At 35.8% G+C, this 18171-nt stretch overlaps 1 pseudogene; it reads right to left on the bottom strand.

Moving 5' to 3' along the window:
• Window positions 1–888: 888 nt before the first annotated feature.
• The window catches only part of LOC109086071, a 137775-nt pseudogene continuing 120492 nt past the window's right edge, over window positions 889–18171 (bottom strand).

The raw sequence follows: 18171 nt of genomic DNA, 5'->3' as shown, positions 1-18171 counted from the left end.
GTTACAAACTGCTGTGCTTATGAACGAACAGGTACTAATATAAGAGAAATGTTTGCCACTACTTTTGGAGGGAACAGATTATAAGTTTCCAAAGGCTATGCAAATATTTATTTTTGACTTATTCTTATCTTAATCAATACATCATATTCAGTCAGAGGGGTGGATATAGCTGAAATCATACTCCCCCCCCCCCCCCAGTTATAATATAGGTAATCACTTTTTCAGAACTTTTTTAAAATGTAATTTTGTTTGCGCTTTTAGAGATTCAACTTAATTCGGCTAATTAGGTGTATTATACTGCATTGTTCATTTGAAGACAAAATGCTTTAATGTAACAATTAAAATAATTTTATGCTTTCACTCATGTTTCGCAAAACTATCCCGCACTCTGATCAGATCTGTACACACAGTCAATATTGCTTTAATTGCGTAAATAATTTAAAATGTGACTACTTAAAAGGGATAACTGTCTTTTTTGATAATTGATGATAATAGCGCTCTGCTCTCATCCAGGGTAGTTCTTCATGGCTAAAAAAATAGCGACACGAGATCTTATCAGTGTAGCTCGCAGCGCCCTCTGCTGGTGAATATACTAGCTACACATACTTTTTTTTCTTTACAGTGTATTTGAGGGCTGTTTTGAACGTGCTGTAAAATGGAGGCATTTCCGGAGACAGGAAACCAAAACCGGGGATTTCTGGTCACATTTGCATACACTAATAGAAAACAATGTGTTGGAATATTAAAGACGTGGTGAGCTTCTCATCCAGTGTGTGATCGCCTTGAGGCTGGATTAGGAAGTGTCAAAGATGACTTTTAGAAGAGAAACTAGGCTGGTAGTAAGTTCATTTTCTATGAGAGGGAGAGGGCCTAGGGTAAAGAGTCATGTTTTGCAAAAACAATTTTTTAATTAATCCACATCGGACTCAGTGTGCAGGGTTTCTGTGCATGACAAATTTTTAGGATAACGAATACAAAAATTGAGTGTGCAATGACCTCTACAGTGATCTTCAGCAACATAGCGACCTAAAGTGATTGATTTTAAATTTGAGATCGATATTTCCAGCCATTAGCATCACGGATTTATGCAGATGAGCAGGTTCAGCGGAATTTAGGCTACTGAACTATAATGTCAGCATGAATTGCTTTGTTGTTCGTACACACACGTGACATTTGTTATGAGGCCTTTTAGCACAAGAGAGTGAGTGTTCTTTTGCAGCTTGCAGAAAATAGAGAGCATATTATGTAAACTTCAGATTAATGCACACCGTGTGCAAAAGCAAGCTGTAGGCTGTTATGGAAATATGTCCAAAAACTGAAAGTGAAATGGCTTTATGCCAATATAAAAACATACAGTACGCACTTTCAGAAATACCTCAGTACAAAAACAGAACAATAACAACAAAACACAATCTCTGGTCATGAGACACATACAGGCATGTGATGAATCTAAACTGATATGACAGCCAGCAAACATTTTACTTGGCATTCAAAGCTACATATTCAGACAATTCTTGTAAATTGCTCACTTTTTACTTTTGATGGAAAACCTTTGTACACATTTGACGATTTACATGTAAATAATGTATATTCATTACAGTTTACATTTAGTATTTTTAAATTATTTTTAAATAATGCACTGCATTCTTTTTTAAAAACCATAAAACAAGAGTATGTCCTTTTCAGTAGGCCATTTTTTTTATATATATATTAAACAAAACACTTTTCTGTTATATATGTTTATGAAATGAACTTATGAACACAAAAACACACGTATGTACAGCGGGGTCCAAAAGTCAAGAGACTGTATAGTAAAAATGGGTATTTGTATTTGTATAGTATTTGGTTTTGCTGTCATTATATATATATATATATATATATATATATATATATATATATATATATATATATATATATATATATATATATATATAATATAGTAGCATTTTGAATCCCTTTCAATGTGGACTTTTGAACCCCACTGTATATATAGTATGTTAAGAGTAAAAATAATGGTGCTGCATTTCAGGAGTCCACCTTGCCGTACGTCCCTTCTGGTGGCCGGTAGTATTTGGGAAAGGCCATCAGCTGGAGCATGTTGAAAGCATATTTTCTGCACTTTATATTCTTTTGCACATTCTCAATCCGGCAGCCTTCTCTGATGAGGGGAAGATGAAAAAGAAAGAAAAGGAAAGGAATGATATGTATGCTATGATGAGGATGAAATCATAAAAGACCCAAAATGGCTATGAAAAGGTGTTTGTACCTGCATGTTAATATGCAAAGCATGAGGAAATACTTTCAATTCAACTTTAATTATGAAAGCCCAATGCAACAGAGAAATGTGACATTCATGCTGCATTTAGAGCGTGACAAAAAACAACAAACACATCCTCACTTCCTTCTGACAAAAAATCATGTGCAGCTGCTAAAATGCTTTCCATTTGAGATCAAAATACCATTCCAAACCTGTATGAGACATTGTGTTTCACAGAGAAAATAACATAAGGGTGGAAAGACACGAGGGACTGAACTATTAAATATTACCATAATCGTTAGTAGCATGAGTGCTAAAAGTGAAACTACTTGTTTTGTAAGTAGCTGTGTTACATTAAATTCCTATGAAAACCTGTTTCCTCCACAGGATAAAAACATTTAAATTAAATAAAAAGGTAATTGCGACCTTTTATCTTGCAATTCAGACTTTTTTCTTCGAATTTTGAGATTTTTTACCTCATAAATTCTAACCTTTTCTCTGAATTGTGAAATATAAACTCAGAAATCAGTCAAAAAAATGTCAAAATTGTGGGATATAAACTCAAAAATCAGAGAAAAACGTCAAAATTGCTGGATATAAACTTAGAATTCAGAAAAAAGTTAGTTGTGAGATATAAACTCCAAATTCAGAGAAAAAAAGTCAAAATTGCGGTATATAAAAAGTTAGTTGTGAGATATAAACTCCAAATTCAGAGAAAAAAAGTCAAAATTGCGGTGTCAAATATTCAGAATTCAGTAAAAAGTTAGTTGTGAGATATAAACTTAGAATTCAGAAAAAAGTTAGTTGTGAGATATAAACTCCAAATTCAGAGAAAAAAAGTCAAAATTGCGGTATATAAACTCAGAATTCAGGAAAAAAAGTCTAAATTGCGGTATATAAACTCAGAATTCAGGAAAAAAAGTCAAAATTGCGGTATATAAACTCAAAAATCAGAGAAAAACGTCAAAATTGCTGGATATAAACTTAGAATTCAGAAAAAAGTTAGTTGTAAGATATAAACTTAGAATTCAGAAAAAAAGTCAAAATTGCGGTATATAAACTCAGAATTCAGAAAAAAAGTCAAAATTGCGGTATATAAACTTAGAATTCAGAAAAAAGTTAGTTGTAAGATATAAACTTAGAATTCAGAAAAAAGTTAGTTGTAAGATATAAAATAAAAATACAAAAAAAAAAAAAGTTAGTATATAAACTCAGAATTCAGGAAAAAAAGTCTAAATTGCGGTATATAAACTCAGAATTCAGGAAAAAAAGTCAAAATTGCGGTATATAAACTCAGAATTCAGAAAAAAGTTAGTTGTAAGATAAGAATTCAGAAAAAAGTTATTGTGGTTATATAAACTTAGAATTCAGAAAAAAGTTAGTTGTGAGATATAAACTTAGAATTCAGAAAAAAGTTAGTTGTAAGATATAAACTTAGAATTCAGAAAAAAGTTAGTTGTAAGATATAAACTTAGAATTCAGAAAAAAAGTCAAAATTGCGGTATATAAACTCAGAATTCAGGAAAAAAAGTCAAAATTGCGGTATATAAACTCAGAATTCAGGAGTCTAAAAAAAAAAAGTCAAAAAAGACAAAAAGCGGTATATAAACTCAGAATTCAGAAAAAAGTTAGCTGTGAGATATAAACTTAGAATTCAGAAAAAAGTTAGTTGTGGGATATAAACTTAGAATTCAGAAAAAAGTTAGTTGTAAGATAAAAACATAAAAAAAGTCAATCAAAGTCAGTTGCGGTAAGATATAAACTTAGAATTCAGGAAAAAAAAGTCTAAATTGCGGATATAAACTTAGAATTCAGAAACAAGTTAGTTGTGAGATATAAACTTAGAATTTAGAAAAAAGTCTAAAATTGCGGTATATAAAACTCAGAATTCAGGAAAAAAAGTCAAAATTGTTGTAAGATATAAACTTAGAATTCAGAAAAAAGTTAGTTGTGAGATATAAACTTAGAATTCAGAAAAAAAGTCAAAGTTGTGTTAGATATAAACTTAGAATTCAGAAAAAAGTTAGTTGTGAGATATAAACTCAGAATTCAAGAAAAAAAGTCAAAATTGCGGTATATAAACTTAGAATTCAGAAAAAAGTTAGTTGTGAGATATAAACTCAGAATTCAAGAAAAAAAGTCTAAATTGCGGTATATAAACTCAGAATTCAGGAAAAAAAGTCTAAATTGCGGTATATAAACTCAGAATTCAGAGAAAAAGAAAGTCTGAATTGCAAGATATAATCTAAGAATGCAGAGAGAAAAATTCTGAATTGTGAGACAAAAAGCTGATGTCTTTTCTATTTAGTTTTTTTTTTTTCTTAATTCCTTGGCAAAAAAACGGCTTCCATAAATACCCAGAGCACCCCCGAATGAAAATCAGAAATCAAAGTGTTATTCGTGAAGACAAGTAAGAAGCAAGTAAGAAGTTAGACGTAGCTCAGTTATGGCATAATCAGCGGTTTATTGGTATTTTGCAAGCAAAAAAACAAGACTTAAAATGAGCCACACCACCAGCAGGTGGGAGCTGACAAGAAGAAGGGCAATTGGATAGAAGTGGCGGGACGCCGGCTTGTTAGTAGCTATGGAGCCCGCTTCAGGGTCGTCCCATTGGGCAACCTCTCCCTGGGGCAAGAGACCGCTGAGCAGATTCGTGAGAGAGAGAAGAAAGAAAGAAGCAAACATTCAGAAACATTTAAAAAGACATTTGGTTAATAGGTCAGTCCACACACACAAACAAGCTCAAGAAAAGGTTCATTGGCTCATACAAGTCTCTCAAACAAACACATTCAACAAAACCCGTAGTAAAATACACACTGAGAGCTTGATGACAAGAATAAAGGTAAACAGAGACAAAAATTCATTAACTTGTGTGCAGAAGGAAATATCTGAAGCAAATGATTCTCATTAAATTCAGGCCAATTAATGGTTGTTGAATGTCTGTTTTTCCACTGATGCGGACAGAATAGCAAACAACAATAGTGAATCTATTGCAAAACAGCAAGTAATCAAATCTGAACTGAATGTGTTGAGAGAGGCAGATTGGGCAAGGCAAAAATGATACAAATATCTTTCTCTTGTGTTGTGCACAAAAACAAACATGCTGGGCAACAAGTGTAGTCTGATTAGTCCAACAAGTCAAACAAACGAATCAGTCCAATAAACTGGAAAATCAGTCTTGTATTGTATTGTAAAATCCCACATTCACAAGTTTTAGCATCAGCTGCATCATTGGCTGACATACTAAACTGCAAAAAACTAATCACCATTTTCAAACAGGTTTCTTAAGCATTGCCACAAGTATAATCATTAAATGGATTCGAGTTAACAAAGAAACATTTCTAGACCTCCTTTTCGACACTAAACACCCCCTAGAATGCAATTGTTTAATGTGGGTTGACAGCATTTTTTACTGTGCAAATATTGTATTGAAAACGTCAATCAAAGCTGTGTGTTCACATTAAATGCCATTACAAACCTTTATATTTTAAAAAGTACGTTAACTATGTTATATGAATAAAAAATCCAGTATTGTATTTCTAGATGCGCACAAAGGTCAGTCGAGGTGACCTACACCTTCAAGAGTAACTGATATTCTTTTGAAAAGGGATGAAAGGGTTTTGTTTTTGCCTCAGATCTACACAGTATCTCATTGAAATGTCACAGTAAATCCATACAGCTGAGTGAATGTCACACAGCTTGACATGCATACACATTAATCAGCACACGTGTCGGCTCAACCTTCGATTCTGGCTTTAAAAACCATTTTCGCAGACCGGTTCTGCTACATAAAATCAACAGCTTTCTCATCTGCCACCGCAAAACAAACAAACTCGAAGCCTTCAGGGCTTCAACACCCAACACTACTAAGAGAATCGCCCATCAGTGCAGGCACTTCACATACGCCTTGAGCATCTTTAGCAGGATCTGACGACTTTGTGGGGCTTTGGGAAGAAAACGTGCAAATTACTATGCTAAGTAATTTGCTTAGCATAGTAATTATATTTCAAATGTTTAAAAATAAGTCTAAGGCATGCTGAAAACAACCGCAATGAGAAAGTATCTTTCCATGCAATGTGCTTGCATGGAAAAAGTTCTGCAATGCAATTTCAAGGGTTACCTTAAAGGAGAGCTGAATTTAACCAAACTGAGATAAGCAAACCTTGAGACACAATGCTATTTGTCTGACCCAGTTTGCTATACTGATATGCAAATCACAGCTAAATGACTTCATCACTGCTTGAGCACATTTATCCCGATGCAGTGTTGAGTCTTAGCACATACATCAAGCCATTTAGCAAATGAATAATATTTTGCTATCAAGTGAAGCAGCAGATGGAGGAACGTAAATATTTGAAAAGTAAAGCAAATGAATGAGATTAGTCTAATCTTTCAAGCTCACATCTTTTCTTGGTGCTAAATGAGTAGTGGCTGACATAATTGCTATAATATTGAGTGCAATGTGTGCAAAATAATTATATAAACTACATAAATACAAGGGCATCTAGTAATTGAGTACTCATGAGTGACATTTTTAAAAACATTTTAATTTGTGGCTTTCTGTTTAACAGCAGCAGCATTCAGCTTTGTTTGAAGCAAATTAGGACTGAAACATAAGTATACAAATATGTATATACAAGGGAGACATGACCCTTAATCTATTCCAGTGGACTTTAGTGCTGACAAGTGATACAAACAAACAGCATGCACAAATAATGGGTGAAATACTGAGCCATTTTTAGCAATATCTGAAACAAATTTTTTTCAATAAGAACATTTCACAGATTTATTTATTTATTTATTTATTTTTTCCCACTGAGCTTTAAATACACACTGAGCTATTTTAAGCAACATTTTATTGACAAAATTGCATTCTGGGATTGTCTTTTCATTAAACACAAGGGTTATACAATTATTTTGTGTAAAATACTGTGCTTTTTAGAAAATTTTCCAAAATGTTCAATATTAAATGAATGACATTTGTAATGTTTTTTCAGATTTTTTTAGCTTGTTGCAATGCATTCTGGTATTGCATTCTCTTTAAACACAAGGCATATACTGTGCTAATCTTTAGCAATTTTTTAAACACGAATGAACGAATTACTTTTATGATTATGAAAATTTTACAGATTTTTTTATTGACAGTGTTGCAGTGCATTCAGGTCTTGCCTTTAACCTTTAACAAACAACATGCACAAATAATGTATCAAATTCCTTTAAAATCAGTATTAAACAAATTACATTTTAAATTAAGAACATTTCGCTATTTTTTAAAATTGTGCTTGTTGCACTGCATTCTGATATTGCATTCCCTTTATGCATAGCATACTGTGTGTGTGTATATATATATATATATATAAATATATATATTATATCGCAATATATCGCACCACACGAAAAAAAGTTTTTGTTTACATAATATATGAGTGTGTACTGTGTATATTTATCATGTATATACAAATACAAACACATGCATGTATATATTCAAGAAAAATATGTTATGTTTATATATGAAATATATTTATATATAATATAAAATATAATAATATAAATATTTAAATGTACATGCATGTTAATATTTTAAATATATATACTGTATATACATCATAAATAGTGCACATACATATATTATGTAAACAAAAACTTTTTTTTGGATGCGATTAATCGTGATTAATCGTTTGACAGCACTAATATATACACATATACGTCTTTTTTTCACTGAGCATGTTGTAATAGATTTTGGGATTGCATTCTCTTTAGACGGTACATGCCGGCCAGATGAAAGGATCTCATTAGACAGTATTATTTGCAGTGAGAGTGGTTTGGAATAGTTCTGTGTTTTGAAAATGAGCCTTTGTTTGGGAACAAACAGGATATGTATAATGACATATGAAGCATTTTATTATTTTGTTCCTACAAGATCTACAGTGTGGGCCGTAAATATGTGCAGCTGTTGGGGAACATTTCCAGATGTTCCACATGGCTTCTTATAAAGGCATATCGTCTGTATGTATGTATGTATGTATGTATTCATCTTCTCAATGCTCTTTTTTGGCAAAAGCTTCTGCTGCCTGTATTTCACAATAACAGGCTGTATGTGAGAATCAACACGAATGTTTTCACTGGGTCTCTCCTTTGGGACGTGAACAGGAAGGAATGTTTTACATATTTTGTCTTCAAAGTTAATCTTCACCCATAATTTACACTGGCTTGGGTTCAACCAAACTGCGAGGGCTCTGTTTCACAACATACATACATACCATAAGTATTTTAATGCATCATGGGTGAATGTTTTTTTGTGCACAACACAATCAGATGCACTGGTATTGGGTTAACATCCAAGAAAGTCTTTATTATCAGCATTAGATGTTAAATGACACATTATGTGTAACGTTAAGTGTAAAGGAATAGTTCATGCACAAATGAAAATGTGCTGACAATGAGTTTGTTTCTTCATCGGATTTGGAGAAATGTAGCATTGCATCACTTGCTCAGCAATGGATCCTCTGCAGTGAATGGGTGCCGTCAGAATGAGAGTCCAAACAGCTGATAAAAACATCACAATAAACAACAAAAAAAAAACAAAAAAGTCAATCCATCAATTAATTTTGAATTAAAAAAAAACCTGCTTGTAAGAAAGAAACAAATCCTTCATTAAGGCATTTTAAATTGAAAACATAGCTTCTGGGTAAAATATGAGTCCATTATAATGCTTCCTCAAGTAATAAAGTTCATGTCCTGTTGTTCGCTCTCATCAAAATCCACCAGCATAATTGTTTGGAACTGTTTTGGACTCTTTTTTGCTTTGTTAACAGTGCTTGATCTGTGCATATTTTTCTGCTGATTCAGACAAGATGAACTGAAGCAACCAATATCACGGACAGAGGACTTGCACTTCAGCTGGAAACAATGGTTCAAAATTAAAAACATCTTATACATCACACAGCTTTTCACAAGACATTAATTGATGGACTGGAGTGGTGTGGATTACTGTGATGTTTTTATCAGCTGTTTAGACTCTCATTCTGACGGCACCCATTCACTGCAGAGCATCCATTGGTGAACAAGTGATGCACTGCTACATTTCTCCAAATTTAATGAAGAAACAAACTCATCTACATCTTGGATGGCCTGAGTGTGAGTAAAGTTTCAGCAAATTGTCATTTCTGGGTGAACTATTCCTATAATGCATGCACATATGAGGAGAACAGATCTACGCAGACATGGCTGGTGCTTACCTCCGCATGCAGTCCAGAGCTCGTACAAAGTAATCTTTATTGAGCTGGTGCTCGTCCCGTAGCAGAGAGCACTGCTCCAGTGTCACTGACATGGACGTCCTGTCTTTGGCACTTTTACAGCTGGTGAGGCGGATACCATTCATCCGTCGACAGATCTGAGGAGACATGTGACAGATGGAATTGTTTTTACTTTCACTTCCTTTAATCAAAAATACAGAATTTTTTGAAGAATAGAAAGAACACCATTCTTTGAAGAAAACAACAACAACAAAAAAAAAACCAACAACATTTTTTGGAACATTATAAATGTATTTAACGTCACTTATGTCAATTGTTGAATAAAATAAAATTAAATAAAATTTACCCTTTACATACCTCCAATCATTTCAATGGTTGTGTATATATTGGCCACACAAACAAAAGACCAAAACGATACATTTTATAAGCCAGTAATTACTCTCTTGAAGCTCATGATGAAAAAGATTCCAAACTCTTACTTGAAATGCTGACCATTACAGAAATTTGATTGCTCGTTCAGCAAACTAATGTTTCACACATGTGAGGTTACGAAACAAACTGCACACACTTCCTGCAGATTCCATGACCTCAAACTCAGCCTCACCATTCCCGCAAGCCAAAGGATCTCCACATTCTTTCTCTTCTTGGTGACTACATTCTGGCCGAGGGTGTCGAGCAGTTCCTTGATGTCTGTCTGTGTCTGAAAACATGGCAGGCCTTCGGAAAGAAGAGACAAAAAGCAGACACTTGAGATGTCATGCATCAATGGGTTTAAAGAGGGCTTGTTTGTCCCTGTATCGACAAGCACTAAAGATAAGATTGAAAAGTCTGGGGACATGTTATTTTTCTGATAAACAGAGAGATGGTAAGAAGACAAGATGTGACACGCTGCGATGCAGCTTGGCATTCGTCTGCTGGGAGGATTCATCCCAGAGCCGTCACGCTCCACAGACGTGATTGACATATCAGAGAACAATAAATTCCTGCACTCAAATCCTTTAAAACAGAGACGTTGCAATAATATATATATATATATAGCTGAGAGGTGTGTGACCCTGGAGCATACATTTCAGTCTTAAGTTGCTGGGGTATATTTTTAGCAGTAGCCAACTGAACATTGTATGGGTCAAAATTATCGATTTTCCTTTTATGCCAAAAATCATTAGGATATTAAGTAAAGATCATATTCCATGAAGATATTTTGTACATTTCCTACAGTAAATATATAAAAACAATAATTTTGTTAGTAATATGCATTGTTAAGACTTATTTGGAAACTTTAAAAGGCGATTTTCGCAATATTTAGATTTTATTGCTCCCTCAGATTCCAGATTTTCAAATAGTTGTTTCTCGGCCAAATATTGTCTGATCCTATCAAACCATGTTATTTATTCAGCTTTCAGATGATGTATAAATCTAAATTTTGAAAAACTGACACTTAAGACTGGTTTTGTGGTCCAGGGTCACACACACACACACACACACACACACTCACATATATACACACACTCAAATTTTCAAACTCAAATGCATTTATTTTAAATAATTTAACTGAAAAATCTTTTGTAACATTATAAATATCTTACAATTTTTTTTTATAAAAGTCCCATTTTAATAAGATGTAAATCTTTTTTTTTTCCTTTTTTACAGTTACAGTAGTAAATTTGAGTTTAAACATGACACAGTCTCAGTATTAATCTTTTTTTCAAATTATGAGTTCATCCTCAAAATTAAAAGAAATAAATGAGAATTTAGTAATAAGAATGTTGAGAAACAGTAAGAATGTTATATATGTGCATTTTTATTCTCCTCTTATTTTTTATTATCTCTGTGTTGTTGTCTCTATGTACTGGAAGCTTGTGAAACTAAAACAAATTCCTTGTATGTGCACACATACTTGGCAATAAAGCTCTGTCTGACTCCTGATTAAAGAAAGTGAAAAGTTTTTTTTTTGCAGTACACAATGCCAAGTTTCTAAATATATTGTTCCCAATGTCTGAATAAAAGTAACTGATGAATGACTAAATGCAATATAAAAAGCTCAGTTTCTCCAATGATGAACTTACATTCAGACGGCACCGTCTTCGGTAAAGATTTTATAGTAGCCTTCTAGAATCTCGAAGTTCTTTTGGTTTATTCTCTCCTGTAAAGATATATCACCAAAATCTGAGAGGGAGACACACACAAAGAGCACAAGCATCATGTATCCAGCTCAGACACGCTTCAGCGAGCATTTATGCTTGTAGGGATTGCGTTTCATTTCTATCAGTTGGTGCTTGTACCTCTCAGCGATGGTTTGTTGCTCGTTGATGCCCACGTTGAAAAGCACGGGAAGCACGCGTAGCAGCTTGCCCTCGCGCAGCTCTTCCGGGAGCGCTTGGAAGGCATGATGTGGGAGAGGCACCTCGGACAGTGTAATGGTCTCTGGGACAAAAAACAGGTTACATTTCCAAACTCTGTCAATACCAGCATGTTCCCACAGCTTCCTTGGGGAAATTCCTGAAACTCATTTTAGAGCAACTGCACTCACAAAATGCATACGTATTAGCACAGTGCACTACCATAATAACATAATTTTGTAATGGTTTTTAAAATATGTTTCATATGCTTACCAAGGCTGCATTTAATGCAATCAAAAAAAAAAAAAAACAACAATAATATTATAAAATACAACAATTTAAAATAACTGTTTTTTATGTTAATATATTGTAAAATGTAATTTACTCCTGTGATCAAAGTTGAATTTTCAGCATCATTACTCCAGTCTCCAGTGTCACATCCTTCAGAAATCAGTCTAATATGCCGATTTGCTGCTCAAGAAACATTTCTATGATTATCAATGTTGATTCATATTTTGTGACACATTTTGTAACATTATAAATATATTTTGATCAAGTTAATGCATTCATGCTGAAAAAAAGTTCTTCAACAACTTACTAACAATAAAGTTTCTCTATATATTAATTATTTAATTAAAAATATTTTTTACAATTTAATTTTAATAATATGATATAATATAGAAATGTTAAAAAATATTAAACATGTAAAAAAGGTGTAGATCAGTAAATAAATGGAAAATATGAGTTACTTAAATATTTATTTCCACCTCTTTTTTATTTTTATGTTTTTAATCATTGGTGTCTTTATTACATAGGACCATAAAGAATTGACAATAAGTGATGTGAGAGATAGAATGAGACAGAGAGTGTTTAGGATATGAATGTTCACTCATGTATGTATGTGTGTGTGTGTGTGAGGGGTCTCTCTCACCGTCTACCACTGACGGTGGGCTGTAGGCTGACAGCTTCCTCAGACGCCGCCTCTGTGATCCTGAAGGTCACTCTGTGCAGATCACTGATCCCCACCTCCATGTCCTCCAGCATCCCTATTTCCTCACCTGAGTGAAAAAACATCTGTGTTACTACAGCATATACGTACTATCTACATGAGGAAAAACTACTACAGACTTCTTCTGACTAAAAATAAAGATGCAATTTTGTTCTGAAACTTACATTTCCATGCAATACAAGCACCCATATGTATACTGTACAAATGCATAAATGCATCTATTGTATTCAGTTGTACAGAAGTTGGATTGGTTTAGTGGGTAATATCATTTAGGAAAAAAAAAATCATTGCATTATCTTTATAATACATTTCAATTTATCTTTATGTTGTCTATAATCTCTAGGTTGTATATCAGTATAGTATAAGCTCTGCAGTGATTAGTACAAGCCGTGGGTGAAATGGGTGATTTCCAAAAAGGACAAATCACAGGAGCCCGTTTTAGCAGGAGTGTCTGTACACTTAAGCCCAGATGTTTGGTGTTTAAAAATAGTCTTTAATGATAATGACTACACAAGCAAAGTACGGCAAGACTTCATCAGTGAAGAATAATGGTGGGCGAAAACCAAAAGTGAATGACAGGAACCACTGACTGTGTCCAAACAACACAGAACTACTGCAGCAATGTGAAGGCGAACCTCACACAAAGCCATCGTTCATGAAAAAGCTGGGAAATTGAACACGTGACTATAACATCTGGAAATGCCATGATCGACCAGTTACACTCACATAAAAATAACTGGTTTAAAATGTCGTCTCTAACCTTCAAGGTTATAGTTAACTGAAACTAAAACTAGAAGTAATATATATATATATATATATATATATCTATATTACAAATTTTCATTTTAACGTGATGCACTAGAATAACTATGAAATAAAAATGTATGAAAACTACACAGGAATATAAAAACTAATCAAAATGACAAAAAATTACTAAAACTTGAACTAAAATTTAAAATTAACATAGAAAAATATATAGAAAAAAGCTAATTCAAAATGTTAATAAAAACTATAATAAGACCAATACAATAAGAATAAAAACTACCCTGTTTGACCAGGGATGTTGATTGCAGAACATGCTGTACCTCACTCTCTTAAGGCACAGTTATTATATCATAACTAACGTAAATTCTCTAAAACATTACCTGGGAAAACAGTTTGACACAGTAATCTCCCCACCCGGCAAACAATCACAGCCATTCATCAGACATTCAAACACACTTCATCAAACAAAAAACAACAGCCTCCAGCATTTTACACTGCAAGAACGGTTTGAACTGAGGTCAAACCTGTATCGTGTTAAGATGCATGTTCAAGCACTGACAGTAATCTGCAATCTAAACACGCGCACAACTGGAAGTGTGTTTATTTCAAAGTTTGGTTGCTGCGGGAAACAGCCATACAACAATCATACGCAGAGAACTAAAGTGAAAAATAAAGCATTAAGACACTCAAGGCTGAATTACATATACCATATTCATTTTACCTGAAGCAAAAAAACAAAAACAAAAAAAAAGGCTGAAGGGGTGATGTCATCGTTGTTCCACATTGGTAGAAAGTGAGAGACTGTGGGTTTGGAATGCTTGGCATATCTTATAAATGTGAATTTTGTCATTGTTTTGGAGCACACTTGCTTATAGAAAACATTAAGGCTAACATTAATACTAAAAAAATTCAATTTTGATTTCATGGGGACTTTAATAATAATAATCCCCCCCCAAAAAAAAACCTTCCAAAAGTAATACTCACTAAAAAAAGAAAGAAAAAAAAAGAAAAAAAGCGTAGAAACAAATTGCAGTAAATGTCACAAATAATTAAAAAGGACTGAAATTGTGAAATTGTGTTTCCTAGTAAAAATACTCTAAAAATAGGTTTTATATAAAACTTATAACTTATTATTATTACCCCAGTAAAACACCTATGCCATAATTTATTTAAAATACATTTATTTAATACTAAGTATTGTTTAAATCTATTAACTAGGGCTGTCAGTTTAACGCATTAACAATTAATTAGTTATGAAAAAAATAATGTGATTAAAATATTTTAATGCGGTTAACGCACTGGCCCCGCCCCCAGACCTGTACGTCATCTTACATTTTATACAGTTGACTGTTGACAAATGATGCAGGGCAACAACTCCACAAATGCAGTTATGCCCTAAAATTCAAGATATTGGTGCAAATAATGCCCCTGTATGAGTTTTTGTCTAATATTTATATCATAGGATAAGTGATATCAAATAAACAATGAGAGCAAAATTAAACTTATACAACAATTCAGCACGAATATATCATGAGTGCAAATGTGATTTTATACAACAATTCAGCAAAAAGAAGTTGATATTGTGTCAATGTGCGTCTCTAATATTATGTTTTTGCTCAATTTTGCAAAGAAACACATTACCTTTAAAGCCATAGCAGGACTGTTGTGCGTCTCTGAGCAACGCAGTGGTGTTTGGTTTCTGAATGAATCCGCGGTTTGAACGAATCGTGTGAATAAATGATTCAATAGCCTATTCATAAAGAGAGCCATTTACTTCATTCCTGAATGAGTCAACCGTTTGAACGAATCTAATGAATTAGTGATGTTTCATAAACAAATTTCGGGAGGAGCGTGCACGGATAATTAACACGGCCAGTTCATCATTAGTGATTACACCGTTTACCAATCAGCTCAAGAGGAAACACCTATAAATAATCAAGCACGTCCTACCCTTCGTTATCGCTCGACTTTCAGGATTCAGTATGCTCTGTTGCCATCTTATCACAGACCCAATTTTCTGTCCAACGAAGAGATCTATACCGGGGATTTTTTCAGATCTGCCGCATTTGTAGGCCCCATGATAACTCCTACCCCGCCAAACACGGCCACCGGGCACCAGGCGTTATCGCAACAGCTGCTCTTCTCGACCAGCCACACTCTGTGGCCAATAGACCATGCGACACCGTCATTGTCCCACTCAAAGACCCGGCTCTCCTCGAGTGCTGGATCGCGGCAGCAGCAGGCATTCAACGAGCCTGGGCCGCACCCCAGATCTCATGGCAGCAAAGCCTCACTCACTTCCTGCCGCGGCTCAGCCTTTCACCGTGGCTTTTCAGGCTGCAGCGCAGTTTGAGGCTGCCTTCACTAGCGGCGCAGACCATGTGTTGCAATTTAATAAATTTTTTAGAGTTGTCATCCACACTGAAATGTCTGAAGGCATTACATTTGCCTTACTGTGCATGTATAAACCTCACTGAGATGATACAGACTTAAGTTTCATGCATGTCTTCTGGCAGGATCAATTTATTTATGGAAATATTTCACCATTTACTGGCGTGCTCACTCAGAATTGATCTAAAACACAACTGCCCTCGTGTTTTCCCTCAGGACAGCAATTGTGAGTAAATTTTCTGTTGTCTTTTTAGGACTGCAATATGAATAGAGTGCAGTATGCATCAGTGTAGAAACAGCTTGAAAGTGAATAGCACATAAATGCAAATTAACGTTACTGCTATAAACATGTCTGTTGGTACAATGTGCAGTGTTTTCCCACAGCCTTACACTCTATTTGTGGTGGCACTCCACCGCCCCCATATATACATATATATGCAAATTAATTTTCTGCTAGCAGGAGGCGCTTTAAGAGCGGGAGAGATACAGGATTCTCCGGTAACGGCTGCAAAACAGCGCTGAGATCACAAACACTGCCTTATCAAGCATTACATGCAAAATAAAATGAAAAATGAAATCGAAAATTTTCTAAATACAGTCGGTTTCCTTCTGAAATACAGTGATATAAAAACACCCGCATCCGTTTTTGATTTTGAAACGTGCAGTGCTCATGTTTATTCAAGTCAAAGTCAAAGCCTTTTGGAAAATCTATTTGTGGCGGTCAGTTTAGCGTTCAGCGTCAGTTCAGGCAGGCCAAATCAATGTGTGGGAAACCCTGATGTGTTACAAGACTAAACATGCTTCATCATTTTCAAAAGCCTCTGTTTCCACAGTCCATACTACAATGTGAAAACAGCACCCTCAAATTTATACAACTGCAGCAGCCGAAGCAAGCATGAAGCTGTTTTTACTTGCAACACCGGCCAGCACATCCCAGTATTTCCATCCTGTTACTTCTAACCCCCTTTTTTCTTTTCAGTGTCCTCCTGCTCACGTAGCAGACATTAGCATAAGGTTGCCTCTGCCAGCAGTGCAGGCTCCCCAGGTTCTTCAAGACATCATACACCCCAACCCCTTCTCACGGCCTACAGCTACAGCAGCTGAAGCAAACGTGAGGCTGCCTCCATTTGTAAACATTCCCACAACTCTTCCGCTCCCTCATGCTACTAATAACCATTTTTCTGTTCAGCGGCCTCCAGCTCCCGTAGTAAACGCTAGCGTGAAGCTGCCTCCGCTAGCAGTGCAGGCTGCACACAGGGTCTTCAGGATTCCCTTTCTGTGGCCTACAGCACGTAAAGCAAGTGCGAAGCTGCTTCCGCTTGCAACACAGACCCTCACATCTCAGACCTTCCTCCTGCTGCTACTTACCCCTTTTTTCCTTTTCAGTGGCCTCCAGCTCCCGTAGCAAACTCTAGCGTGAGCATGCCTCCAATAGCAGTGCAGACCCATCCACAACCCCCTCCCCTACTCATGGCCTGCAGCCCCACAGTCTAACCCCAGTGTGAGGCTGCTTCCATTAATGGCGCAGGCCCGATGCCCGCCATTCACAGTCTCTTTTCCCCTCTCTTCTTCCACTTCTGGACGGAGCCGTCCCAAGCATGAGCACGCCTCCACAAGCGTGAGCATGTCTCCGCAGGCAGCTCCAGCAGCTATCTTTCCTCCTCCTCTCATGCTCCCCTTCCTTCTCTGTTCTGCCCTATCCATCCCTCCGAACACTCTTGGCTTAGGCCCCGATGCCTGCCATTCCCCTCTCTTTTTCCCTCTTTCTTCCATTCCCAGAGCTGTCCCAAGTGTGATCATGCCTCCGCTAATGGCGCAGGCCCCGATACCTGCCATTCCCCTCTCTTTTCCCCTTTTTCTTCCACTCCCAGGGCCATCCCAAGTGTGTGCACATCTCTGCAGGCGGCTCCAGCAGTTATCTTTCCTCCTCCTCTCATGCTCCCCCCTCCCTCCCTCTCTCGCTTCCACATCCCACCCATCCCTCTGAACTCTCCTGGCGCAGGCCCTGAAACCCCCCCCCTCAGCGCTCCCTCCCTGAGCCGTCCCAAGCATGAGCACGCCTCCGCTAATGGCGGCCTTCCCCAGTCCTCGCTTCCACAGGAGTTTTTTTTTTTTTTTCCCCACTGCAGCTCCGCCAGGAGCCTTACCTTATTA

The sequence above is a fragment of the Cyprinus carpio genome, chromosome B1 (genome assembly GCF_018340385.1).
Source record: "Cyprinus carpio isolate SPL01 chromosome B1, ASM1834038v1, whole genome shotgun sequence".
NCBI classification, from domain to species: Eukaryota; Metazoa; Chordata; class Actinopteri; order Cypriniformes; family Cyprinidae; genus Cyprinus; species Cyprinus carpio.
This window is presented reverse-complemented; position numbering and strand designations above follow the sequence as displayed.